This window comes from Homalodisca vitripennis, chromosome X (genome assembly GCF_021130785.1).
Source record: "Homalodisca vitripennis isolate AUS2020 chromosome X, UT_GWSS_2.1, whole genome shotgun sequence".
In the NCBI taxonomy this organism is placed as follows: domain Eukaryota; kingdom Metazoa; phylum Arthropoda; class Insecta; order Hemiptera; family Cicadellidae; genus Homalodisca; species Homalodisca vitripennis.
Genome location: NC_060215.1, coordinates 112,816,773 through 112,844,741, shown reverse-complemented (window position 1 = coordinate 112,844,741; position 27,969 = coordinate 112,816,773). Strand labels below are relative to the sequence as shown.

Genomic DNA, 27,969 nt, shown 5'->3' with positions numbered 1-27,969 from the left:
CTTTATGAAAATTACCTTTATGAATCACTGAAAATTATCTTCTTATTTAAAACCTTATATACAAATATTTTAATTCCGATTCTGAACAACGTTGTGTTAACTTTTTTTTAAATAAAAAAGTGTGTAAACCAATCTAGGTGTTATATTCTAATATAGGTACCATTGTCTTAGTACTATGGGTTTTGTGATAATTTTCTATGTGTTTACACTTATTTATTATTACTGTTCTTAAGTTATTTCATGCATTTGAAACCTTTCACCTCGTTTTTATAGGAGTTATAATTCTTTAATCACAGGTATTTTAAGCCTTATTTCTTTTAAACAAAATGCTTGTTTGTACGTAATTATGCGCAAAATGAAGTACATCACTGAATTTATCATTTATTTCTTCATAGTTAAAAGTAAAACTTTGCCCAAAAGTTCTGAAAAATTAAATTAAGCCAATCCTTGCCTTTTGATTTTCATTAGAAATGCCTGATAAGTTATCTTTATTGTGTTTTCCTTGTTCACGACTCACTTGAGGTGTTAAATTGCCGCAATAAGCTTTAAGGTTTTACTGTATTATTAGTATCATTGTTTCTAGTAATTTTACATTTCTAATTCATATTTATCTGGTTATAAATATAATAATAACGAAATATTATTTAAATAATTTTATATAACTATATTAAAATAATTATTAAAACCCACTTATCATGTAAAAGTTCTGAAATCTAAAATTATTTTATAAACTACTCCACAAATCAATATGTAAATAAAATAACGTAATACGGTTACGGAGTTACGGTTTGAAACTCCCTACTCATATTTATTTCGCATTGACCATAGCTTTAAAAGCATTAGCTCCGTATTCAATCTAAGATATATTGCACGATAAATACATGGTATATTAACAGCTTGGAGCTTCATCTCATGATAAATAAACGGTTTTTTTTTTAATTTTTATTGCACTTTTTCAGATGTTAGTTATTCTGAATTAATTTTATGCCAGTAGTTAATGGAAACTAATTTAAGTACGGTTTTTGTATTAATTTACCTAGATAAGATTTAGTGGTTATGTAATCTTTTAGGCGCATGTTACAGAAATAATGTCTCTGTCCCGGTTTTGGCGGATTTACTGAATTCAATTTAAACAGGACAGGTTTAGGTATGTGGGTATGTAATGAAATTTAAACTGGTTTCTTGAAACTAGGAATACATATTTTTAACTGAACCCCTACACCATTTAAAGTTAAAACAATAGCGTTTCATTTTTTTATAAGACCATGTTCGATATAGGTACGTGTTTCTTGGGATGTGTGAATCCTCGACGAAATCTGTCTCCGAATTCTAAATTTTGATATAGAAATGTAGACGAAACATTAATAGTTTTAGAACACTTTTGTTTAAAAGTATCTTATTAAAAAGTAATGCTGGTATCTAGTGCATCTTACTAGAACTACATTAACATCGTATATCATGTAAAATATCATTTGTCGCGTAAAAACCATAAAGTATTGAATTATACAAGTTAACTGCGTTTCGCTTCTCTTGATGACCAGTTTCGATGAGCTGACAAGCTTCATCAATTAAAATCGATGTATCTAACGTCGATTTTGATGACATGTTAAAGTTCTAACAATTGAATAAAATCACATTAAACCAATTATTATGGCTTCAGATTGGATGCTCGATTACCCCATTAGAATATAAATAATAGGTGTATGGATAGATTATATTGCATTACAAATTAATAAAATCTCGTTTTTACTAAATAACTTGAACTTAAAATTAGAAATCGTTGTTAACGTTTATATCGTATAACCAATTGCCTATAGAGAATAAATGAATAGGGAAAGTACACTTAAAAATACTATTATAGTAAATATTACTTATTCAATCAGGATACAATACATATTACACTCAGAAGTAGGCCTTGTAACATTGTCATTGCAGCTAAATAGTTTTGACATATCCATGCGTTGGTTTGGTTTAATTCAATTCAATACCGTAACTCGCAATTTCCGGCGTAATGTATGAAAATATGTCAATTCCGCGTAAGCAAAGTGATTGAAAATCCATGTAGGTTTAAATATTAGTATTGCTTTGGACATTTTGTTTCGACGCCTCCGGAGATATTTTAAACCAGTTTTCTGCAAAAATGTTTCCTTCTCAAATTTTTAATAATTTATCTATGAAATACGTGACTAAAGGGCTACTGAAAATAATCATAAAGAACGCCATTATCAATTTTACTAATTTTACATTAAACATTTTTAATGTCACTAATGCGAACTATAGTAAATATAACGTGTAGTGAGTGACTCGCCAGCCAGACAGTTATATACAGAGAACAGTTGACTGTCGTATTCATTTTTAACTGTTCCCAACGTAATTAAGTCATTTTATTAGATAAAACCAAATCTCTTCTATTGGAGTGAACCACCATAAGACCACCCCGGCTGCTGTCTTAGTTATTTTTTACATAAATAACCAAATTACATGTTTATTAAATACAGGTTGGTTAAGATATAAAGTGGTGTAATACAGTTTTCTTTGGAATTTTTAAATTCGTGGGCTATTTAAGATAACTTTCGTGAACGTTGAAAAAGGATAAACAATTTTCTTAAACATTCCATGAGGAAGTACAGGCATTTAAAGTAGGACATTTCGGCAATTCTGCTATCAGGACCAAATGAAAACTGTTTAGGACAAAAATATATTATAAAACATGTCATTCTTCTAGCCACTTTTCATGTATATGCTGTTAAAACTTTCAAATTCTTATCTTAAACAGTTTTTCTTTGCACCTTATTATAAGCTGTCCAAAGATTCTGCCTCAAATTTCTACTAATCCTCGTGGAGTAGTAAGAAAATATTATCTTTACTTTCCTCTAAAAGAAATAATACAAATAGTAATGGAATGGGTTATGTCATATGGTGTCTTAAAGGATCGTGGAAAATATTGTCTTAAAAATTAAAAAAATCCATATTAAAAACGATTGTACCACCTTAATTATAACGTCGTAAAAGGGATTGAAGCTTATTTTGACGTATTTGTGCTAGATATTTGCTATAAGCCACCAAAAGGTTTAAGAACATGTTTTGAAATCGCTCCCCACACCATCATCTAAAAAGCACGCAGTGCCGTATAACTCCGTGCTGTGCCAGAGCGGGCTTGTATAGTGTTTTTATACTTCCTCCCGTGTAAGAAACAAACACGGACTGAGGGTGTTAATTACGATGTGCTGTATATCACCATGGGTGACGTGCACATACAAGAGATACCGGCACGCCTACGTCATAATCCCCTCCCCCTCCTCCTGCCACCCTAATCTGCTTCCGTTTATTGTTTAAGACGGTCGGTTCAAGATTAGTCTTAAGTGAGAGCTGAAGGACGGCAAACGCCTTTTCACCGATCCTTTCATGATACTGTCAAATGGTAAGTTGAATCTCTTCTTTTCAAGTTTGATAAGTAAGTTTTGAGTAATTTTCCAACGTGCTTTTTTGAACCTTTATACATGCATACTATTCAAAAGTGAGAGTCTATGAACCTAGAAATTATTTACATAGCAAACAAGATTGATTAATGTCTTATTCCAAAACTACTCATACAAGAGACGTAGCCGTACATTATTAAATAAAAGTATTAAATTCAAACTCTGTATTTTCAATGACACCATACAGCAATGAATGACAATTACATGGCAACATCAATAATTAATTGATTCAATCGTCGAGATAATTATTGCTGCAAGACATTCCATGAGAATATTAAGGCGTAAGGCCAATTTCTTAACTTAAAACAATTAAGATGTAAATATGATATGGCCATGCATTATTTCAAACACAATTTTTAATAATAAAATAAAAGGAACTAAAATTTAAATAATAGAGTAAACATTAATCGAAATTTATAAACATAATGACAATAAATATATATGTACTGTATACAAAGGATTACGTCGACACAAAGAAATATTGTAAATTATAAATTATTGACAAATATTCATGAAAAGCATGTTACCGAATAATAATAAATAAATTTATGTTTATTAACTATCGAGTTTTTTTTAAAATGTATACATAAATTCATTAAATAAATCTATTTCTACTGTTTATCTATTATGTATTATGTGATGATATATGTATTGCATATTAAATATAACAAGAAATTAGTCATTAAAGGTTATTTAAATCTTTCTGTTCAAATGTGCTATATATGAAGTTCATTGAATAAGTTTGCTTCATGAAAGAAGAGATAAAGATTTGATAAAACGTTTATAATATTAAAAAACGAAAGTTTACCTTGGTAGCTACGGGCAGAGAAAGATTGGACTTACATATAAGCGAAATGAATCTGAATAGAAATTCCTCTGACTAAAATTACGTACAATTTTTATGATGTCATAGTGTAATGACCTAAAAAGTTCAATAAAACAAGTTTCAGAACTCTAGTACCCTTAGTTGTTGAGAAGCTGATGTTAAACCTTTTGGTGAAATTGGGTTTAATGCTTCAGGTGCAGTAACTTCAGTATATGACTTACATAAATACAAAGAACTAAAAAATAACAAATATGTTATTAAATGAGCCAACATATTATTATAGATAAAATACAGTTTATTGGCATTGGTTTAATATAGCAGACTTATGATCATATGTGATAAATGTTATTACTGTGAACAAGTTGACTTAATTTACATCAGTTTCAAAGTCTAACACCTCTCTATTATTCATTCACAGATTGTATGCTTTTACTAGAATTAAGTAAATTTATTGCACTTAGAAGATTAAAAACACAGTTTACTGGAACTAATGGATGTATTGTTCTAGACTATATCTCATTCAAATGTTTACGTCAAAGCACTCTTAAATCAGGCTTACCGAGTTATTTCAGTTTCAGAAATTTCATTTCCTGTTATTTGATTTTCGAGTTATTTAGATTTTTTCATCCTTGCAGCTAACATTTATGTAAAAGGTTTTGATTTCTGCAACTAGAAAACTATGGTAATTCCTATTTTTAGAATCACCTCGTAAAATTATTATCATTCTTCGTAGAACAACCTGTACATACTTATATTAAACAGATGTATTTTTTAGTTAATTGAGTACGTAAAATTTCATAAATCTTACCATAACTTATGTGTATTATAATTTTATAAATAATAAAAAATAGTTTTGTATAACCATAGGTTCATCATATATATTTAAAACTCTGAATTACGAACAACCAAGAGATAATTTGTAATTGCCATTTGTAAAACCAATTTTGTAGCATTAATTACCTATAAACCACATCCAGATACATAGTTTCCAACAACTAAGTTAATTACTTAATCTGAAGTAACTGATGTGTTACTGATGTTTTAAGATTTAAAATTTCAGAGTTTGTGTATTTAGAACTTTACTGAGCTGACAAATTCCTGTGATATAGCTGTAAATCTGGAAATATTATAATAAAAAAAATAAAATTAGTAAAGCAACTACAAAATTAAATGTGCGGAATACCATATCATTAAATTAATATCGAAAATAGTGTTTAGACAGTTTACATACGAACATTTTATTTTATTCCATACAATAACAAATGTGTACATAAAAAGACACGAAGACAAATTCCTTATTTTTATCATAATAATGTTAAATCTGGACACTAACACAATTTTTTTTTTATTTTAGCCACTTAACTACTTAAAATTTCAAAATAAACTATATCTGTTAATTCCGAAATGACAAATTGTCAGCATGCGGAACAATGCAGAACTAGTTTTTGGCCACCAAAGATCCATCTTCAGCTGTAGATGTATTTTTTGAGTTTAGTTCCAGTTCATCTTTCTCTTACGTGCATCTGATGCTTACAGAAATCTGATGAGACAATGAGAGTACCTCTTTATCTAGATTGCTCTGCATTTTTAGTGTAGACGTCTCTGATGTCGAAATGCTGCAAAGAGTTCGTTTTGAGCTTCTTCGTCCTTCGTCGACGAACCGAATTTTTGGATCCTTTCAGACGAACAAGGCTCCAGATTTCATGAGTGAAGTCTGCGATAGCATCAGATTTCAGACGCTGCACTAAGAGGAAGGTGAACCGAAGTGAAACTCAACATTCGCATTGAAGCAACTCTTCCTATCATAGCTGAGTCATGTGTAAATGGACTTTTATAAAATTTGGATCCACCAACCTGCAGCTGAAGATAGGATGTTGACGGCATGGAGTAAAGTTTTCATTGTTATGATATTTTGACAATTTTAGCTATTAGTACAAAAGCTTTAAATCTGTTTTATAATATAATATGTTTGTATATTAGGACAGCTAGTAGCCTAAGTAATCGATGAACTTTTTTAATCACGCAAAGGGAAACAGTTACTTTGTTTATGCACCCGTTAACCTGTCAAGAAGCCAACATTAGTGAGCTTGTCAGCTCATTAAAAAGGTTTATCTAAATGTGGCTATATCTCATGATTTATCATATCACTGGGTCATGATAAAATATTACTCTTTGTTTCTTAACTTGATAACAAGTGCACACTAAATCTAGTAGCTTACTCTTATTTCAGATTTGTAACATAGTAGTATATCTGAACATTTGTAGACATTTGAAGAATTTGTTTATTCATGTTGTGTCTTAACAGACAATACTCGCCCATCAAAAATACAAAACTAGGAATACCAACAAATATTGATAACAATACAGAATAGTGTACGAAACATTGTTTTAAAAATATTATCTGGAATATATTTTGTACCGAAATTTTTGGATACGTAATTAGAGTTGGTACGATGTCGTAGAATGACATGCTTATGGCTTCGTTTGGCGGAATCTTTTTTTGTACTTTTGCCTTAATTTGTTATTATCCTTAAACTATACCGCGACCGTTCCTAAGTTCTCTGGCCTCTGGTTACAAATTTTCAACATTACCAATACATCAGCACACCCTAAATATGGCAAAAGGGGCATGGCACTCCCCAGTGAAGAATATAAAAATAGATCTTGGCAGGTGAAAGGAGAAGGTCCAACGGCATCCCTGCAGAGGTCATACTAAACAATACCAAACTCTATTATGGGGGTGAGTGTAATAATATCATGTAGAATTTCATTATACTTCAGTTCATTGGAATGTAATCAAATCTTTACACCTCACACAATCCAAAAGTGTATATATTAATTACAGTACACCTGTAGTAATTACAAATTATACAATGTTATACATTCTGCAAGTTTCATTATTTGGGCAGAGACCCGTTGCAAAGTAAACGTTTTAAAGGGTTGGTAATTTTTACTATTTATATTTTAAAAAATGTTTATTTATATATGGAATGGCCTACAAATACGTGATAAATTTACTAGCTATTATATTCGGTTATTAATTCGTTAACGTGAAATAAAACTATTTTAAGAATTCTTATATAATTTGCTTGAATCTTAGTAACATGTAGTAAAGGTTTAGTAAGCAAAGGTAATACCCCAACCCGAACAATGATTATATTAGTTAGAATTGAATAGGTTTTTCACCTTTTGTATGGATTTATTTTAGTGTATCTCAGTGTATTTATGTTATATAGTGTGAAGTATGTCTTAATTATGTAACCACATAAATTTACATTTCTTTCGACCATGTTCTACTATAGAGGGAACATTATTTGGCGATATGTGTTATATGTGATATTATAAAGTGGTACATGACCATTTACTTTCTTATCCATACACGTAAATTTACTTGATACATTGCTGCCTCACTTCTAGACTTCTTCTAGTGGCAATAACAGAACGTAGCTATACTTCCAAATATAGAACGATAGAGAAAGTTGACTGCCTTACCCAGCCTATTTCTGTGGTGCTCGAGGTTATGCCCGGCTGAATTGGAAACAGTAACAGAATCTATTCCTTCCTCCCTGTCCCATGCCTTCCTCTTTATACGGTCCTTATTTTATTTCAACAAATTTTACTTTAATTTCAAGGCAAGATTTAAGTTTCTTATCTCGTCTATAGATGAGCGTGTTACATGAGATAACTCGAGTTGAACAGTAGCTCATAAATAACCGCCAGGACTGTGATAATTATGAGTTGCCTGCCTGTTACATGAAGATGAACAGAGTTGACTCGAAAAATAAAGTTTTTAAAAAGGAAACAGTAACTTTTAAAACATAAAAATTAGTAAGGGCTTTAAAAGAATACAAGTACTTTGTTGAATTTACGTTAATAAGTTTACGGCTTTACTGAGTACTGACACCAAAATGTGTGTTTAAATGCGTAACATTCAAGTAAATTCAAATATAAGTGAAACATATTTCAATTTATTATGAATAGCGATCAATACCATTACAATTATATAAAATTAGATTATTAACAGCTTAAATAATAAAATATTATGTTTATATACAGGTTATATATAGTGCGATAGGCTGCTGTTTGTTTGGCACTTTAGACTGTGTTTCGCTGTACTATATTTCGCAGATAAAAACGTAACGGAGACAAAACATAAATCGTCAATTTTGAAGAACATGTACTGTAGCTTATTAGGTTTCTGGTAGCTTCATTCATTTCCTAGCTTTCTAAAACTCAGAATAAAAATTAAGTGTATAATATTACACCACTGTACCACCAAGAAGCAGAGATAGTTACGATTTTCTACCGTTTAGTCGTGTATTATTTAGAATATATTATTTCTCTCACCCATTGACAATTAGTAACAAAGAGAGCTTTTGAGGTTTAAAGGCAAGAAACAAGACCTGTTTTATTAAACACTAACTAAATAATCAAGAAATATTAATCCAGTAGCGGTATATGTAGTTAAAGCTCATATTAAAGAATATACCTTTATACCACAATTCTTGTTTGTTTTTTTGTACTTTATGTATATTAAAAATCAGATTATTAAATAAAATATAATAGTTATTTATTTATGGATTAGTTTAATGTTTGTTTGGTAAAAGCCAATATCAAATTTGTTTTCCTTCTGTTGTTAATAAAAACGCTAAATTTCTCTAAGGAATTTATTTTTTAGTAGGAATACCCTACCTGCTACGTTTGTAAATTGAACAAGGCTTTTTACGCCTTTTTAAAACAAAACTTTCCTTTTTCAGTTTATTTTATTCTCTCTTAAATTAGCAAAAAATACTAATTTGCTTAAATATTCTCATTACATAAAACGGTTTTATTAAAATAAGAATTCTAAATTACTAATACACCACCTTTATTGTTCATTTGGTTATAATGTATGCGTCATCGGGTATTTGTCTAAATTGAATTGATGGAGTTGGTTCTGCTCTTTTTAAAACCTATTGTTACTTTAAGAAATCAGCACTGGAAGCACTTTGGACTGAACAGTGCTATCCTCTGTGAGAGAGAGCAGGAACTACAAAGAGGGTCAAACAGCTGATTACAAAACACGGCGTCACTATTGCGTATGATCCTCCTCAGTCGGTCTCGTTCACTGACGCGACCCGTTCAGTTAATCCGGTCATTGCTGAGTTACTGAGTCTTCCCGCTAGAATGTTACAGGTCAAATGAGCATAATTGTAATATTATAAGTTTTGACGACTCTTCAAAGTAAATTATATAATTTACTAAGAAACTAACAAATATATTCAGTTGATGGGAAAAAAATGAACGAAACGTTCGTGTGAACGGGTCTTTTTAAACATTGTGATCCAGATCACTAGTTCATCTGACTGACCTGTTCGAATTGAACGGGACACGACTGAATGACACATCTCCAGTCGCCACATTGGCGGTGACAGCGTGATACTGTGAGGCTGTTCTTGGCTTTGGTTTGGCAAGTCTGAATGGGAGACTCGGAATATTACTTCAGAAAATCTTGATTAATTTGCAACAACACTTTCATAGACGCGTGAAAAATTACGTACTCCTTTTTTGTTTCTTAAGAGTGAATAGTTGTATCCAGTCCTTTTGGGACAAAAGCAGTTTAAATTTAATTCAAAATAATTTTAAATCTCCATTTACTGCTAACGGCATGACCAAAGGCACCTTTTTGTACGTTTTGGATTATAAATACAATGATCATTAAGTATATTTCTTAAGAATTTAAATAATTTTGTTCGTATTATTAACAAGGTTCTTTGTTAATAGACATTTCAAAATTAAGGTTTCAACACTTATCAATATGACCAAACTCTATATTTTCTTGTTCCAATGATATTTTTGGTAATTCGTAAATGGTCTTGTAAATCATCCTTATTACAAATTTTAAAAGGATTAGACTGTACAAATAACAAATAGGTGATTAATATTCAACCATGTATCTTACTTTCTAAACATCGTGATTTACAACTCAATCTATTAGAAAGAACGTGGAAGTAATGCTAAATATATATGATAAAGAAAAAAATTTATTTTTCGGCTATGTTAACTTAGTGTATGTTTTGTGAGAAAACCCATTACTTAAAAAGCAATTTTTGTGTACAAAACTATTGAACATTATAAAAGCATTAAAAGCTTTCACTTTCAAGTAGTTGTCCGAAAACATTATTCGTTGTTCAGGTTTACGTCATAATGGAATATATGTTTTACCGTTCCCCAAAGAATATGCAGTGTTATTTAAGTATTACTGTGGATTATCATTAACTATTTAGTGTTGGAAAATTAATTCCGGTAAATACTTAGTATTCAGTGTAACATATCATGCTAATACTACTATATTTTAATCCACCGCGCTGGATCAGACTATGTGGTAAGATATATATGTATGAAGACTACCATATGTCTGAACCTCCAGCTTTAGTCTATTATTTTTGTAAATTAACTTCTGCAAAAGATCCCCTCCTTTTTCTGTAAGAATATAACAATAGAATTACTTAGTTCGTTGCCATTACGCTCACAACATTAAAATAAGAACTAAATAGATAAAAGCCCTGAAGATGTGTATTGGAATACCTTCAAAACTGCTGACAGTTTTAAATATTTGATATAAACCATGCAAATTTGTATAATATAGTTCAATCGACTGAAAGACATAAAAACGCAAAACAATCTATCTGCATTTAACAAGCACATTTAAGACAGGTCGATGACTTTTGAGCTTAATTAAAACAAGTCTATCGTCAAATCTTTATTCCCTTCTTTATGGAAATTTACGTCATTATGTCAATCTATTGTCAGTAAATCTTAAAAAACAAATTATATTATCTCTTAACTTACTTTTATTTTCTCTTTAGTTTTAGCTTGCTTTAGTTTTCTGTTTCCTTAATATACTAAATATTTTTACATAAAAACAAAGAAGACTTTAATACATTTTTCGAATTTCTTCTACGGTCCTGTTCTAATCCAGAAGGTGAGCACTCATTTAGGTAAATAATTGTATCTAACTTTAAGGTACAGTATTTTATTTTTCTTGAATATATATACATTCCGGGTTTTTTTGGTCCTGATTATAAGATGGCCGTAGGTTCAAAAATCTTTATTCAAACAGTTTGAACCTCCTAACCTCAGGTCGTTTGTTTCTCAAGTATCTCCTGGAGACTATACAAAGGTCTCCCAACGAAGGGGGTTTCTATATGTATTTTAAAAATTCTTCTACAAATGCCTACCACTTCACTAGAGTTGTAAACATTATTTTTCTTTAACAAATGTTTTATTCTAAACAATTATAACAATTATTCGCATTGATATACGAATATTAGGTTTTATTTAAATATATTTTTAGAATAGTTTAAATTGTTAAGGCTTTCTTCCTATAGACAGAATTGTTAATTGCCATTTCTGTCTTGTACTCTTGTTGGTTAGAGCTTATTATTTATGACTGTATTTGTTATTCAGGAAGATGAGTAAAATTATATTCAAACCTAAATGTTTTAAACTTATTTTATTAACATGAAAAGAATTTTAAAAATCATAATATTTTGTGTGCAGTTGTGATTTAAGTAACTATGACTAATTTTAAATTGAAATACAGTAATAACTGTAAATGTGTTTAGTTTTTTAGTATATTTATAACAAACCAATCAATCAAGAGTTGTTTTCCAATTGCACATTTTAGGAATGAAATTTTTCAGATTAATGTTGTATTAACAACGTTACGTACAGTTTTGCCATGTCTCACACACGAAGAAAATGTGGGAATAGATCAGCAGGACCAGACACGGTCACGGGTACGACTGAATGCCGCTGTAGAACAGGCCAGGGGGACAAAAATCGCACCCTTTTGTCCTTAAAGTCATTAATCAAAAGTTCGACAGTTCCTGCTGGGGTATAGGGCAGACAGCTGAGCAGCGGGACCTACATCTGGGCCTACCCCACAGCACAGTGGTTCTGTACTGCCCAAACAGTGAAAGCATCATCTATACTAGGTGGCAGACACAGCATGACGCATTCCATAGTTGCAATCTGCCCTCAGTGCTTAGTCACAGTATAGTGACCATAGTATTGTTCAAACAACTGATATTTCAAAAAAGCATTCATCAGATTATCCTAAAAACTAGCGGATCAGCATGGCTTCAATTGCATTTAATCGTGGCTTATCGCAAAATAATAAAAAATACAACGACTAAATAACGAAACAGGAGCCAAACAACAACCCTAGTGTTTCTACCGTCATGCTATTGAAATAAAAAAAATTGAAGCAGAAGAGTAAAAGTCTTACAAATGTAAAGGTGGTATTTAAAGTAACACCAATACTTGTGGAGAGACGAGCTCATTATCTTCAGTAGTTCCTAGGATTTAAGTAACTGTGCGGAGCCCGGACTGGAGAGAAACGCCTCATTCAGTGATCACCTAAGCGGTAAGATTATATCTGATCAAAATCAATGACATGTTATGTTCAGTACTTTTGTTAAAAAAATTTTCTAAATTGTTAAATTGATAAAAATTGAATTAATGGAAACCTATATGGTCCAAGTACAGCTGAAGCTTTAAGATTGAAATCTGAAATAGTTAGGGGCATGTAATGATGACAGTGAGTTAGCGGGTTTTCGCGGATTTCCTTAGATTGATTTTAGAAACCGGCTCGCAGAGAACTCCTGTAGCTTTTAATGATTGCGGAAGTCGAAAAATTGTTCATTCCTTAGCTGTAAACAATGGGGGGGGGATTTTGTGGCTGATTGAAATGCTGGTGGTGTAATATTATCTCCCACTGTGTACCCAGAACTGAGACTAACATGTCTTAATTTGATATAAATCCTCCTATTAAGGTTTGACCCTGAAGTATTTGTGGTCATCGGAAACTGACAAATAACTATATATTAAAAGCCATTAATTTATTATACTACACAAAATCGTCAAATGCTGGGTATTGAACACATTCACTCCTTATATATTTAGTTTAAAACTAATAAAAATTACGTAATAAAAACTTAAAGAGTGAAATTCAATATGTTATTTTTTGACAAAAAAAGTTTTGCAATACTGCAGTACTGATCACTGGTGTGTAAAACGGTTTGTATATTTCTAACCCTCAAGTGAATAGTCTTATACATTGTACGGAAGTACCTATTATCGAAGCTGAAGGTACTTCCCACTCCCCAACCCCCTCCAAACCATTGTACCGATCAGTATACGAGCACTTTTATAGAGGAGCATTCAACTTCAACCTCAACAGACTTGGTAATGGTTTCGCTCAAAATCACTATACTGTTTTAAAAAAGTGTTTACCTTAGCTATCAATGTTGGAGTGCAAATTAGATTTCGTAATGCTAGCCCAGATCTGTGTTTTTTGTTTTCAAATATTAGTTATGGTGCTCGTAACAGATTCAGATATATGGTATCTGACAATTAGCATACTGTAAGCAACTCTCAACAGAACTTAGTGAACCCATGGTATCTGGAAATTACCAATACAAATAAAATGAGGTACTGAATGTAAAAATAGTATTTACAATTACCGCTTAATTAACATTTATGTTAGTTCAAGAAAAAATATGGTACGGGATAAAGTTAACAAATGTTCAATAATTTAAAGGTTTGAGTGCTTGGGTAACAATGTCATTAAATATCTTTAAAATGAAAGTATAAAATATTTAAGTCAAAACTTTAAGACCCATTCCCCGAAAGTTACTATTATTTACACGCATCAATTAAATAATATTAATTGCCAATTTCCAGATTCTTTGCTGTTTAGATAATAACGTATAGTTCCGTCGCGTCGAGTCGGCCTGTTTACATGTTACATGTAGTTTATACTGTAATGAATTTCGTATTGTATCCGTTATTATTTAAAAATTTGGAATAAAAAAGAAAATTAATGGCGATTATTCCTTACCATAAATTAAACTATGATAAATAAATAGGGATACAATGCAGAGCAACATTTATCATTTACTTTGAACTAATTTACATAATTAAAATTCGAATATCCCCCATTACGTTCCTTGTCATACTTAATATAATATGTGATCTTTTTCATTTGTTTTGGAAAATGATGATGTGTCTTACTATTTCACTAGAATGCCGTTATAAATTACAATGGAACCAAAAGTACACACACTCTTTCAGTGGCGTAGCGAAGGGGGGGGGTCCAGGGGGTCCGGAACCCCCCCCCCGAAATTTTAAGACTTATTAAAAAATAAAGCATGGAGCAGGAGAAAGAAGGACAGTTATCATTACTCTTGTCTACAAACATTAAATTGATTGATTTCACTGATTGAAGTGACCGTTGTTAAAAAATATAAATTGTCCTTTCATCATAAAGTATCAAACGATACTTTTGGGCTCGGCCTTTCGGATAGTTGTAGTGTAATCACGGTATTTCTATACAGCGCGGTCACGTGACGTCGCAAAGTCACCTGAACCGTAACACGACGAACAGTTTTAAATTAGCGACCACTTCGTTTCAAATTCGTCGTGGGGACGTAAAGTGACTGCTTAGAATTAAGTTACGACGTTGATTTTAGGTGTCATTAAATTTGTAAACGTGTATATAATTATTGAAAAAAATCACTTTCGTACGGAAAAATACACTTGAAAACTCTACTGATTAGAACTTCAACTAATTTGAACTTCAATGATTTGAGGCAAACGTGGGGTTTTCGATTGAGTTAGGACGACGATTTTTGTTATCATTAAACTGTACACCGTACCTATATAATTATCGAGGAAAAAAATCACTTCCGGTCGGTAAATACCGAAGAAAAGCTCTCTACAGATTCAAGTTTTGACAATTTTTGGATTTCATTGGTTGAGTGGTTGAGGTAAAAGTAGTACTTATAATTAATTATGTTTAGGACATTGAATTTAGAGATTAATTCAACGCCGACTAATAAATATATAATTATCGAGAAAAAAAAACAAAAATAATCACTTCCGATCGGAATATACTAAGGAAAATAAAAAAAAATACCTCAGTCAGTGAAATCCAAAGTAGTCGGAACTTCTTATCTGTAGAGTTTTTTTTTCCGGTTAATCACTTTAAATTAGCGACTTTTTTTCCTATGGAGTCCCACAGGGATCTATACTTGGACCAGTCTTGTTCCTTGTGTACATCAGCAGGCGGAAACTCATCGCTCCTGAGAGGGAAAATGGTCCAGTATGTTGACGATACAAACGCTCTGCATTAAAGCTCCAACAAAACATGAATTAGAAATCATTTTCCTTTTTAGAACTGAATTCATGTATTCAGTTTTTTTTCTAAATTAAATCTGAGGACCAACAACTTCAAATCAAATGCACTAAATTTCTGTTTGCGGCAAAGAGAGATTGAGGATCGCGCTGCTGTGATGGCGGACGATGTCTTCATAGAGGAAACTGATTCCACCAAGTTCCTCGGAATGTACCTTAATCGAAGTCTGAATTGAGACAATCACATTGAAAGTACCTGCTCAAAGGTTTCTTCAGGCATTTATGCTCTACGGAACCTTTCAAAATTTGGATGTACTAAAAATGGCCTACTTCGGCTTTGTACACCCCCATCTAATGTACGAGTTGAGGCTATGGGGCAGCTGTTCTAAATACAAATTTGAGCGAGTATTTAGAAGTTAAAAGAAAGCTGTCCGCATCATTTCAAAATTGAAATCCCGAAATTCGTGCAGAGATGCCTTTAGGGAGCTTGGATTTCTAACTTTGCCCTGTCTCTACATCCTCGATGTCGCCCTGTACTGCCGATTTAAGTGCGAGTTCGTCCGGGGCAGGGACGTCTATCAATATGGGACAAGAGGCAGGGACAAACCTTCGGTTACATCCGCACAGAACAGCCACATTCAACCGTTTGCCATCCGAGGTTGGTGTTAAGCTGATCAACAAGCTCCCTGAGGAAATAAAAAATTTGAATGAACCAACAAAATTTAAAGCTCGATTGAGACACTTTTTGGCGTCGGAGGGTGTTTTATTCAGTGGAAGAGTTTATGATGAGCCGCTGAGATGAAATTTAAAGTAATTCGGTCATCCTCTATTTTCTGGTGGTAAAATTTAGAAGATTTTAAAACGTATGGCTGTAAGTATGTATCAGTCTTAGGAATGAGTGTGGACTGTGTATGAACGGGTATGAATGGGGGCAATTTAAAATAGATATACATATTTCTAAATAATTTTAATTTGACGATTGTACGCAATTTTTATTATTGTTGACACAATAAAAAGTATTATTATTATTACCTCCGGTCGGAATATACCGAGGAAAAGCTCTACTGATTCAGATTTTGACGATTTTGGATTTCACTGGTTGAGTCGTTGGAGATAAAGTGGTACTTAGAATTATGTTAGAACATTGATTTTAGGTATCAATTGAACGCCGACTAATATCTTTATAATTATGAAAGAAAAATTGAAAAATCGCTTCCGGTCAGATAATACACCGGAAAAAACTCTACAGATAAGAAGTTCCGACTACTTTGGATTTCACTGACTGAGGTATTTTTTTATTTTCCTTAGTATATTCCGATCGGAAGTGATTATTTTTTGTTTTTTTTTTCTCGATAATTATATATTTATTAGTCGGCGTTGAATTAATCTCTAAATTCAATGTCCTAAACATAATTAATTATAAGTACTACTTTTACCTCAACCACTCAACCAGTGAAATCCAAAATCGTCAAAACGAATCAGTAGAGAGCTTTTCTTCGGTATTTACCGACCGGAAGGGCTTTTTTTTTTCTCGATAATTATATAGGTAGTCGAGTACAGTTTAATGATAACAAAAAAATCGTCGTCCTAACTCAATAAAACATACCACGTTTACCTCAATAACCAAAGTCCGAAGTAGTTGAAGTTCTAATCATTAGAGTTTTTCAGGTGTATTTCATTTCCGACCGAAAGTAATTTTTCCGATAATTATATACTCGTCTACAGTCTAATGATACAAAAAATCGTCATTATATAACTCATTCATAAATACCCCAATCAGTGAAATCCAAAGTGGCCGAACTTCTAATCAGTAGAGTTTTTCCGGTGCATTTTCCGACCGTTGCGTTAGTTTTGATCTGTACCCGAGCAACGCTCGAAAATCGCTCTTCTTTTCTAAAGGGTTTTCGGCCGTCAGTGGCCCAATGTCCCCGAAGGGGTATTTCATTTTCTCCACAGAATATAGTTGAGTCAATTATACGCTTGAGTGAAGCTCTGTTGTGTTCTTTTTCTTTCTGTCACTTTGGTGCCTTCTACCCGGCCAGAATCGAACTTCGTAAAGTTTCTGTAGCTATACAAGAAAATTTGTGGTACTAGAGTTGCTGTGAGAGTTTAATTTGCCTATAACATATTTCCACTTTCTATAAGGCGTAGTTTACTAAAGCTCCATGTTTTTGGTATTTACCTTTTACCAGTGAATTCATTGGCAAATAACACACAAAACGTCCCCGATCCCCCGGTTTCGGACCCCCCCCGAACGAAATTTCTGGCTACGCTACTGCACTCTTTCCAATACCGTGCAGGTAAGAAAGCACGACCAGTTCTAAACTAGGAAGTGGCGCTGAGTGATAAGATAGTAAGAGGGAGAAGGAAGAAAAGATTTCTTGAAATATCTTTGTCTCCATCCAACTATTTAGTATACAAGCAATGTTTTAAAGACGGATAGTACACATTGGGCAGTGGGTAACGGGCAGTTGAGGGATGATTTTATTTTTCTCTCGCCTCTAGCAGGGTACACCAATTTCGGAGAAATAATATTTTGGACTAACGATATGCCCCGCGGTGTCCCCACCAAACCCTTCTTGAGAGGAGGCCGTCATCGAATTTTCGTGCTGCAGTAATAATAAACTAAATTTATGAGAGCATTAGAAAAAAATATTAAACACGATAAACTTAAATTGTTTTATTTTCAATAGCTTTTTTGTGGTTCTTTTTACAACCTTAAGATCCGTATAATTCACATGAAAGTATTAAATAATCATGATTATGTTTTTATTCCAAAAAGTTCGTATTTAATTTTACAAAAAATATATTAATGCAATTACAATACACTAGTAAGCGGCATAATTTCAATAACACCTTGTGTAATGGCTCTGACATTTCGTACAAGGACACGTCATTGCCGGTTGGTGGGGTAGTGTGGGTGGTGGGTTAGCGAGTGGTGGGTTAGTGGGTGGTGGGGTAGCGGGTGGTGGGTTGCGTGCGGCGGTGGTAAAGAGGGATGCGTGAAGAAACACCTTGTGCTTTGCCACCCACCCACTCCACCCCGTAACTACCAAATCCTGTGTTTCGTTGTTACATTATGTACACTTGTGCTCTTTAACATATCACATTAAAGATGTCGTAAGTACTTCATATTACCAGCAGATGGTGTTGAAGCGAGCGGCGGTGTATCGGAAGGTAGTTGTAGCGGTGGTTTAGAGTGATGTGTTAGGATACATATTGTGTTTTGCCATCCACTACTCAAGCAATTACCAAATTTTGTGTTATTTTGGTACATTATATTCACTTGTAATATTAAATGTAATATCATTTCGGAAATTTGCATCGGTACACGTACAAAATGCATAACACAACGTTTCGAAGATCTTCCCACCTGACGAAGAGGATAGATTTTAATTCTCGAAACGTTGTAGCATACATTTTGCAACGTATATCATGGCCAATGGCCGAAATATTACTATCCTTTCTTTCCATCGTCAATAACTAACTTTAAATAAAGGACATTATATATGTCGTAACTACTTTATATCACCAGAGGGTGTTGGGGTAGCGGGTGGTGTAGCTGCGAGTTGTAATTGTGGCAGCAGTGAAGAGGGATGCGTTAAGAAACCTAATTATAGTGCTCTGCCACCCACTATTCCATCCTAAATTACCAAATCCTGTGTTATGTTGGTACATTATGTAAAGTTGTGCTCTTTAACATATTGTATTAAATTTGTTCTAACTACTTCAGATTATCCGCCCGTTGGTGGTGGGGCAGCGTGGTAGAGTACATACATGTTGATGGGTTGTGGCGGTGGTAAAGAGAGATGCGTGAAGAAACACCTTGTGCTTTCCCTCCCACTACTCTACCCTATAACTACCAAATCTCGTGTTATGTCGCTACATGATGTCCACTTGTGCTCTTTAATATCACGTGATGTCGGAACTACTCAAGATAACCAGCATACTACTCGATAAGTAAGCTAACACTGAGTTCCAAATACGAAGTAAGGACAGTTTAAATTAATCGGGAACGGTTAACTAGCGTCTTGGGAATTTACGGTAAATTTAACACGGTTTTCTTGAATATTGCTCTTTGTTGTAATGATCTTTTCTTTCGCCATAAAAAAATGTTAAAACAGCCTTTATTAGTATAGATTAATTGTATGGTATACCACATATTTTAAGCTATTCAGTGAATAACATATTTACTTTTAGGACTGTTTCAAAATAATAAATTACGCAGCCGAACATTATGAATGAAATTGAAAGGGACCTCGTAAGAACTTGCAATACGTTTATTTAACGATAACCAGGATATTTAAATGCATATGAGATTTATATGTTTGATAAAAACAACTGATACCAATTGGTTAATGTCTAGGAATTAATTTTCTGGAAGTACCGGTAATTGCCATGTTCACTGTCAGACATTGGGTCTCTGAAGGGCACAATTTAGGTCCAAGTCCTGTCTGTCTTTGACCTAATAATTGTTTATCAGTAGGTACTTTCCATCTGAAATGTTCATGAGTTCAGGGAGTGACATGTTTTATTCGTTTACTACATGGGTTTTTTTTCAAGACTAAAGGAAATTGTATTTTTGATAATTAAATGAAATTAATATTTTTTAATAACTGCAATTTTATTAAATAAGTATATTTTCCTTAACAAAATTATTATTAATTATTTTAATAAAAAAATGTTACTCTCTGCTGTTACTGATGTAAATTCTGCAAAGATTTCACATTTATTTTCAGCTGTTTTCATTTGGGCCTAACTATAAAATGCCTAACTATGCAACTTTCAATACCTTGTCATTTAACGTGGAATGATCAAATCTATTACGTTTTTTTTTATTCATAAAGAACTGTGAATTTAAAGTGAAAAATAAATTGTCGGAACCCAAAATCTATTACAATGCTACAATTTTCGGCCTGTTGAGCGACCAGAAAGAATCACACTAACACTAGAATTACGTGCACTCCAATAGAATAAATAATATAATATACTAAATGTCTTGCGTATTGAATCAAAAATAATAATAGCAGTCGGGGTAAGGAGGGGCGGAGTGCGCATGCTCGTATATGGAGGGGCGCCCCAAAAGTTCCGCCCTTACTACTATTCCTCTCATTTGAAAATCATACTCTATTGCGTATGTCCGGAGCCACCAACATCAAAGTAGACTGGAGTCTGTCGACCTTGTCAGGCCAGCCGTTGCCACAAGATGACGGCTCATGTAAGCAAATAGAGTAATATAATTGGTTTCCATTGAAGTAATGACCTTGGGACAAGTTCCCATCACATGTTCGACTGCCGAGTTTGTTTACCGTCTGCCACAAGCTAACGGCTTATATAAACAAATAAAGTAGTATATTTGGCTTCATCTGAAATAATATTACTAGATGACTTTGGGACAAGTTCCCATCGCATGTTTGGCTGACGCATGCCACAAGGTCACGGCTGATGTAGACAAATATAATAGTATAATTGGCTTCCTTTGATACAATATTACGATATGACCTTGGGTTCAAGTTGGCGTACATTTTGCGTATTTCAATAGGGCTCATTGAAGGAAGTAATGTTACTAGATCGCCAACCGATAATTGTTTATGATTTGTCAGTCGCATGCACATTGTATGATGTTTAAAGTTTTTTTTTTATGAAATAACCTGGTGAAATTACCTCATTTTTAGTATGCAACTTTGACAGGCGTTATTAAATGGCAAAACTAGAGTTACGAAATAATCGTAATAATCGCACTCGCTGTAATAATATACTCAGCCGTCTATTCAGCAGTTGCTACTATATTGATAAAAAATGCACATCCCTAACTCATTCATGCACTGCAAAATTTGTAAACAAATCTTTAATAAATAACCATTGAATTTAACTTGCACCTTTAAAACCAGATATACTCGTATATTTAATATATCTTACTCTAATGAAAAGATATTCAAACGACTGTTAATCATATGACTATACTCGTAATCTATACAAAACTATCTGGCTGTCTGACCAGATACTCGGTGGACTTATTCTCATGAAAGAGAATTAGAGTTATCGTAATTGAACTGAAAAAGGAAACAAAAAACTCCCTTAGTTCCTGTGAATACTAAAAAGTTTTCTAATTAGAATAGTTCATATATTCGAGCTGGTCGTTGTATTGGGTGTCAAACTGTGGTGCAATCTTGTATCTAATCATAAAGGCCATGTTTCCAACCCACCCTCCCCCTACCAACCACCCATTCAATGACATACCGCCATACACTTGCAATTGAAAACAGTTCTCTGTGGTACATTCTGCCAATACTCCAACAATGTTATACATACTACACTTTATTTTATTTAACTAAACGTAGTGGCACTATGGATTTGCTATGAACAGAAAAGTATGAAAATACGAATATTGTACTACTACATCTAGAATGGAAAATCAAATGTTTTACTAACAAGCGGAATCCGAATATTCTAGTAATTAATATTATCATAATCCTTATGTTTTTTTTAAATATAGCTGGAAAAGTAAAGTTTTCAGCAAAAAGGACTGAAAATTAATCATATGATGACTATCTAACACACAATATACACAACTGACGATATCTTCAGGATATTAGTATTTAAAGTTCTTTATCACTGAAGGAGGTCCATAGCGATGTAAACCATAAGCTTTTGTGCTCCTCTAGCAGTTCCCATTACATTCTGTTAACTTTTTCGGCGAACATCTCTCACAACCAAGAGCTGAGGGAAATATTTTCAAACCCACTTTTGTTCTCGCTTTGAGATTGTTGGACAGTACAACTAAATGGATGCCTGGATGCCACTGAGTGTACTTCGCCATAAAAAAATCCTTAGAGTCTTGGCCTTTTGTTATAGGCTATTACAATTTCCATAAAAACAAAATATTTCTTTTGGTAAGGTCAAAGCCATTGTACTCGTATTTGTCTTTCCCAAGAAGGTTTCTGAAGAACCCTGACTGTTTCTACAGTAAGATTGCAATTCTCACTTCTTCACAAATATCATCCCGTAATTAAGGAGTAAACCAATTCGAGGTCCGGACCTGTCAATAAGGACCTTGTTCCATAAGGCCAATTTCCTATTTTCTTTCAATATCTTCACTACCAATCAATGGCTTTGAATGAAAATGGAAATTTTTTTACAGATTGTTCAGCAAATAGTGAAAGCTTTGCAACGGCCACGAATAATACTTAGACCTTTACTTGTAATTACACAACTAGTACAGTCAATGATTAGACGAATTGGCTATGTAGCTACCCTAATACTTCCTGTCGTTTAACTTTAGGAATTTCATATCTGTATAGAAATAATTACCCCTTTTTCCATCTTTGTCTCTCTGCTAGTGGATAGTACCAAAGAACTGGTTTCTTAAATGTTTTAACTGCTGAAGGTGAATACTCTCAATCCATAGTTAGTTTCTTCTTTATGTTGTTATCAAGGACTATACATTTCTTTGTAAGTAGCTGTTTTTCCGTGTAAGTTGTTTTCTTACTTTGTGTTGTATTGTTCTTGTCTAAATTTGACTGGCCCTTTTATGCAATAATACTACATGTAGGTTTTTAAGAACGGTGCCTGAACTAAATTATGTGGAAGGTAAATTAAACTGCAATAAAGTATAAGCTTTGTGGACATTTGTGACAGTACACTGATAACATCGACATCTAATTCTCCACAATCGATAGATTTTAGTTGTGGTTGATTCCGGTATACAATATATCGTTTGTCAGGTGTTCATATTTTCTGAGTAAAGGTTTTAAGTTCTCGCAGTCTGGAAGCATATATATATATATATATATATATATATATATATATATATATATATATATATATATATAGAACGGTTAAGATCAATGTCCTAGACAATCTGGAAGAGCTGTTTCTCACAAGAAGTTACCATTCATAGACTTCCTAAGTGGTACAAGATGTACTACTTGACATGATGCGTGTCAGTATATTGCATGAAACAAAGGTGCAGCTAGTTGAATTCGTATTGATTGGTATTAACAACTTGAGAAGAGGTCTAATTTTAGGGTATTCTCTAAATGTTGACGAGAACTCCAGATCTATTGAAAGTCTGGATCTTCGAAATTCTAATTCTACTGGGCTTGCGATTACACCTCTACAACCAACAGCAGTCATCAGAAAGCCGCCAGGCAAACTTCGATCCCTAAAAAAGATGACTGGCGCTTCACAAAAAAATATGCAAGTATGCCGCCCCTTACCGAAAACTCCGCACATCGTTGCCTCGTTCCCGGATTGGTACTAGTTGCAAATCTTGGCCGTGAGTTTCTCTGTTTCTAGATGTGGTGTTGTTTTGAGACATCAATTTGATTCCTCAACAAATCAACTTTCTGATGTCGGTAACAAGTATATAATGCTTACCGTTCAGTGCACTACAAAGAGTGATTTATCGCTTTGAACAATGGTTTCAACATGTAAATTTTGTCCCAAGGACTGTTCTGTGATACGCATCCTGCATGAAACAGCAAATGTATACCCGCGGTTGTGCGTCAATATTTATGAATAGTACCAGTAGGCAAAGATGTGGACGACTTGCAGTCCCCGAAAATGTCGCGCCTCCGTGCAAAAAATGTGCGGACGTCGCAGAATTCTCTCTATATGTAAAACACGGGACTACCTCCGCCACAATAGGTGCGAATGGCAGGATGCTCCCGCCAGTTTACACGGGACGGTTATGAGGTGCCACGCGGATATGAGGGAGTGAGAGGGCACTATATAGCGGGCACGAGTGGGACAGAGAGAGGAATAGAGGGAGCGAGGCGGCCATAGTTGGCACAGTGAATAATTAACAGAGTGACCAAGAGTGAACGACGCGAGCGCTAGGCCAGGCTGTGCGGCGCGAGATGGGATCAATATAGGGCGCGTTTGCCGCCTCCTCGGCCCACAGCCCGCCATTCCGCCCGGAACTTCGCTCGCAGCTTACCGAGCTCACTGCTGTCGGCCAAGTATATGAAGACCCAAGCACCTCGGGAAAAAATTCATCCGATTACGTCTGAACAAACGTGAAGTGGAAGCTTCAAAATATTTTGTAATATGATTCATATTTTTTTCAATTTTATAAAAATCCAATAACATGAATTCTAGAAATGTGTAACATTAATATTTACATGTTAACACTAATCGTTAACATGTTAACTAAATAAATATATCATATTTTGTCTTAAATCTTCTTTAAAACTGTAAAGTAAGAGCACTTTCACCCTAAAACTGTCCACTAAACACCGTTGTCGCCAAGGTAGATTCATCGCAGCATAAACAACCCCACTATTCAACTATTCAACCAGTGTGAAGCTGGGCTTATCTGTAACACAAGCCACATTTTCGGCAAGTTTTGAAAGTTTGTTCGCCGTTTGTTGTCGAGCCTTTGTATGTGGCAGTAAGCTACTTGATTTCAGAACTCCAGAACTCAGAGCTCCTCTAGCCCACGTGTCTTTCCTGACGTGTCTTTCCTGAATTTTCAAGAAAATAAGGTAAATGAAAAGTAGGTTTATTTAGGGTAACGAGTTACAAAAGTTTATACAATTTTGTAAACTTTTCAAGAAAATAAACTAGGCACTATGTGTGTGCATGAATAACAAATATTGAGACAGCCAATGATTGAGCGGTCTAAGACGTCTGAGTTAGATATAGCGCAGGTTTAACTCCTGAAAATAATCGAAGCAAATTTTATCAGTACCAATGACCAACTTACGTCCTTATTCAATTTAATAACATACTCACACAGGCCAGAGGTCCATGAGGACAGGTGGAATAAGGCTATAAAGGGGAGCGACCTCTCCTGTAAACAAATAACTATATATGCGCAGCTACAACTCTACTGTATACAGATAAACGTGGCCTAGCTGCAATAATAAAATATAATAAAAACAAAAAGTAGGAAAGTAAAGTATTGATAAATGTATTAACTTGTTAAACGTAGAACATATAATGTAATATTTTATCTATCTGGTAATCAAAATGAAAGTAATAATTGAAAAATTAATTTAACCTTTTTTCTCCTTTTTCAAATTTACTTTGTATATGTGTTAAACAGTTTTAGGCAATATTTCGTGCAGTACCGGTTATTTATCACATACATAAAAAATGTTATGTGCATATGTGTGTAATCAACATGTGATATGCTTTGGTAGGTACCAAATGGAATATTAACGGTATAACCTGCTAAATTTATACTTAGGTCATTGACGGACTTGCAATTTTCATGTAAAAATGTTTCCAGTATTTGTTCAAATTATCTTGACTGTTTAACTGTTTTAATTTGTAAGCATTAATTCGTTTCTCAACCTAGAACGTTATAAAATAAATGTGATATAATTAGCAATAGGTTTTTGATATTTGTTTTGTAAGTTGCATAAATATTGCTCTATAATATTGTAGGGATTATCTATCTTGCTTTGTCAATGTTTTAAAAAATTTGAAAATTTTCGTGTACAATTGTCTTAACAATAAAATAAATATCTTGAAAGAATCCACATAAAACGCAGTTATTGATGCATATGTACAGATGTTGTGGTGTATTGCTACATGTATTTGGATGCTTATTTGATGAATATAGATTTATTATTATTATTAAATTATAAAATAAATAAACTTACAAAACATTAGCAATTAAGTAATGAAGTAGAAAGTAAATGGAGGACGAACCGTTAATATTGAAGCACTTAGTGATTGCTTTAATGGAATGTAAATGAGATAAATCTATTAGGCTGGTCAGAGCTTGGGGAGGGACCATCGTCGCTGCCGCCTCCAAAACCTCCAACGTCGACCCCAACTCTATAACTTCATATACCTTTTATTCCTATTTTCTAGCCACAACCCATAAAAACTGTGTGGGTTTATTTGTTTTAAATCGTTTTAATTTGATCTTCCGGTGATTAACTTTACTTTTAAAAGTTATACATAATTTTCACTTAAAACAAAAAAACACAAGTAATGTACTGCAAGAGCCTAATTTGTGTATGAGTTATATTTTTAAAGCGCTTAGCGTTAAATACATTTTATTAATTCATACGATATTAATTTATACAATTGGGTGGCTTCTTTGGAGCTCCTGTAAAATGATTAGGGCTGTCAAGTTTTCATCTTTTATGTGTTAGGTGTATATAAAATATAAAAATAAATATACAATATAACTTCTTCTAGAATTTTATTGCATTGTTACCTTAAGTGCTTGCATTGGTATGCGTACTTTCGAAAATCCTGGACCTCGGAAAACTTTAACTGTAGTATGGTCCTAATTTTTTAAATTATAAAAATGTTTATCATTTATACACTTGATTTCAGGTAATGATAAGATTTCGAACAAGTATTATTACACAACATTTAAAAATATAATGTCCTGTACCCACCAAACTATTTAAAGATATATCTTAAAAAACATTGTTAATAAGGTCTAAAAAATTAAGTACAACGAAGTGGATTACATTAAACTGTTTGGACCAAAATAAACATTATCATGATTTGACTGTATTACGCTCTATAAATAATTTATATTACTAAATATTCCATTTCGTAGTGCTAATTCCATAACATGGGAAATGACTTCACTGTATAATTACTTGAAAAACAATGTTTATATATTTATGAAAAAATTAATTGTACTGTGTCATTATTTGCACAGTCTGATTATTTTTTTAAATTTTCCAAGATTTGAATCAGGTATTTAAGGGTTCCTCTGGGCTTGTTTAGTAACTCAGCAGCTACCGAATAATTTTTCGGCGGTACGATTCATCTCATCAAGACCTTCATGACATATACCTATGCGTACTGTAAGAATGTTTCTTAGCATTCATAAGAGTGGGGATAATGAATTCTTTTTAATTGCATCCAATAACTCCGTGAGATGAAAGCTTTAACTCTTTATAGTCATTGGTCAAAACTAATGGAAACGTTGGCACTTTACGGAAGCTCTATACACAGTTCAACAAACCGTATGCTACATTGAATAATTTATTTGGACAAGCTGGGTTCTCATTATCAAACTGATGATGACAACATAGCTTGTCGAATCTGATTACTCTCTACATCATTTGTATTGCTATGTTACACAATGATACCATGAATATCATTATATGTGTAGTCTCCTAATGAGATCAAAATTTTAAGAATTATGCTCTTTACAGCTGTTTTGACCAACTTATTTCCAAAGTAATTTGAATTTATAATTTCACATACTAGTCCTTTTATAATTAAGGAATTTTCAATAAAATTAATTAAATTTTTCGACTCGCTCTAAGAAAATATGCGTACTTAAAAAAGTTTCTTAGATTACGTTTGACATGTCGGGTGTCCAGGTCATATTGAATTTTTTTGAAGAGCTCCATTAATGCATTGTTTTGTTTTAAAGACACTCTTCTATTAAAAAAGTAATCTTGAAATACATAAATGGATAGTAAGATTTTAAAGTCTCGTGGACGCACATTTCATGTTCTGATTCGTAAAAATCCTTAAATATTATAAAATGTA

The 27,969-nt window shown here is 33.2% G+C and overlaps 1 long non-coding RNA gene across 1 annotated transcript in view; it reads left to right on the top strand.

Annotated features, from left to right (window-relative positions):
• Positions 1 to 3,357: 3,357 nt before the first annotated feature.
• LOC124369794 overlaps positions 3,358 to 27,969 on the top strand; it is a 96,248-nt gene continuing 71,636 nt past the window's right edge. Inside the window, exon 1 of the long non-coding RNA XR_006923094.1 lies at positions 3,358 to 3,421. This is a non-coding gene — a long non-coding RNA (uncharacterized LOC124369794). The remainder of the gene's footprint in view (positions 3,422 to 27,969) is intronic.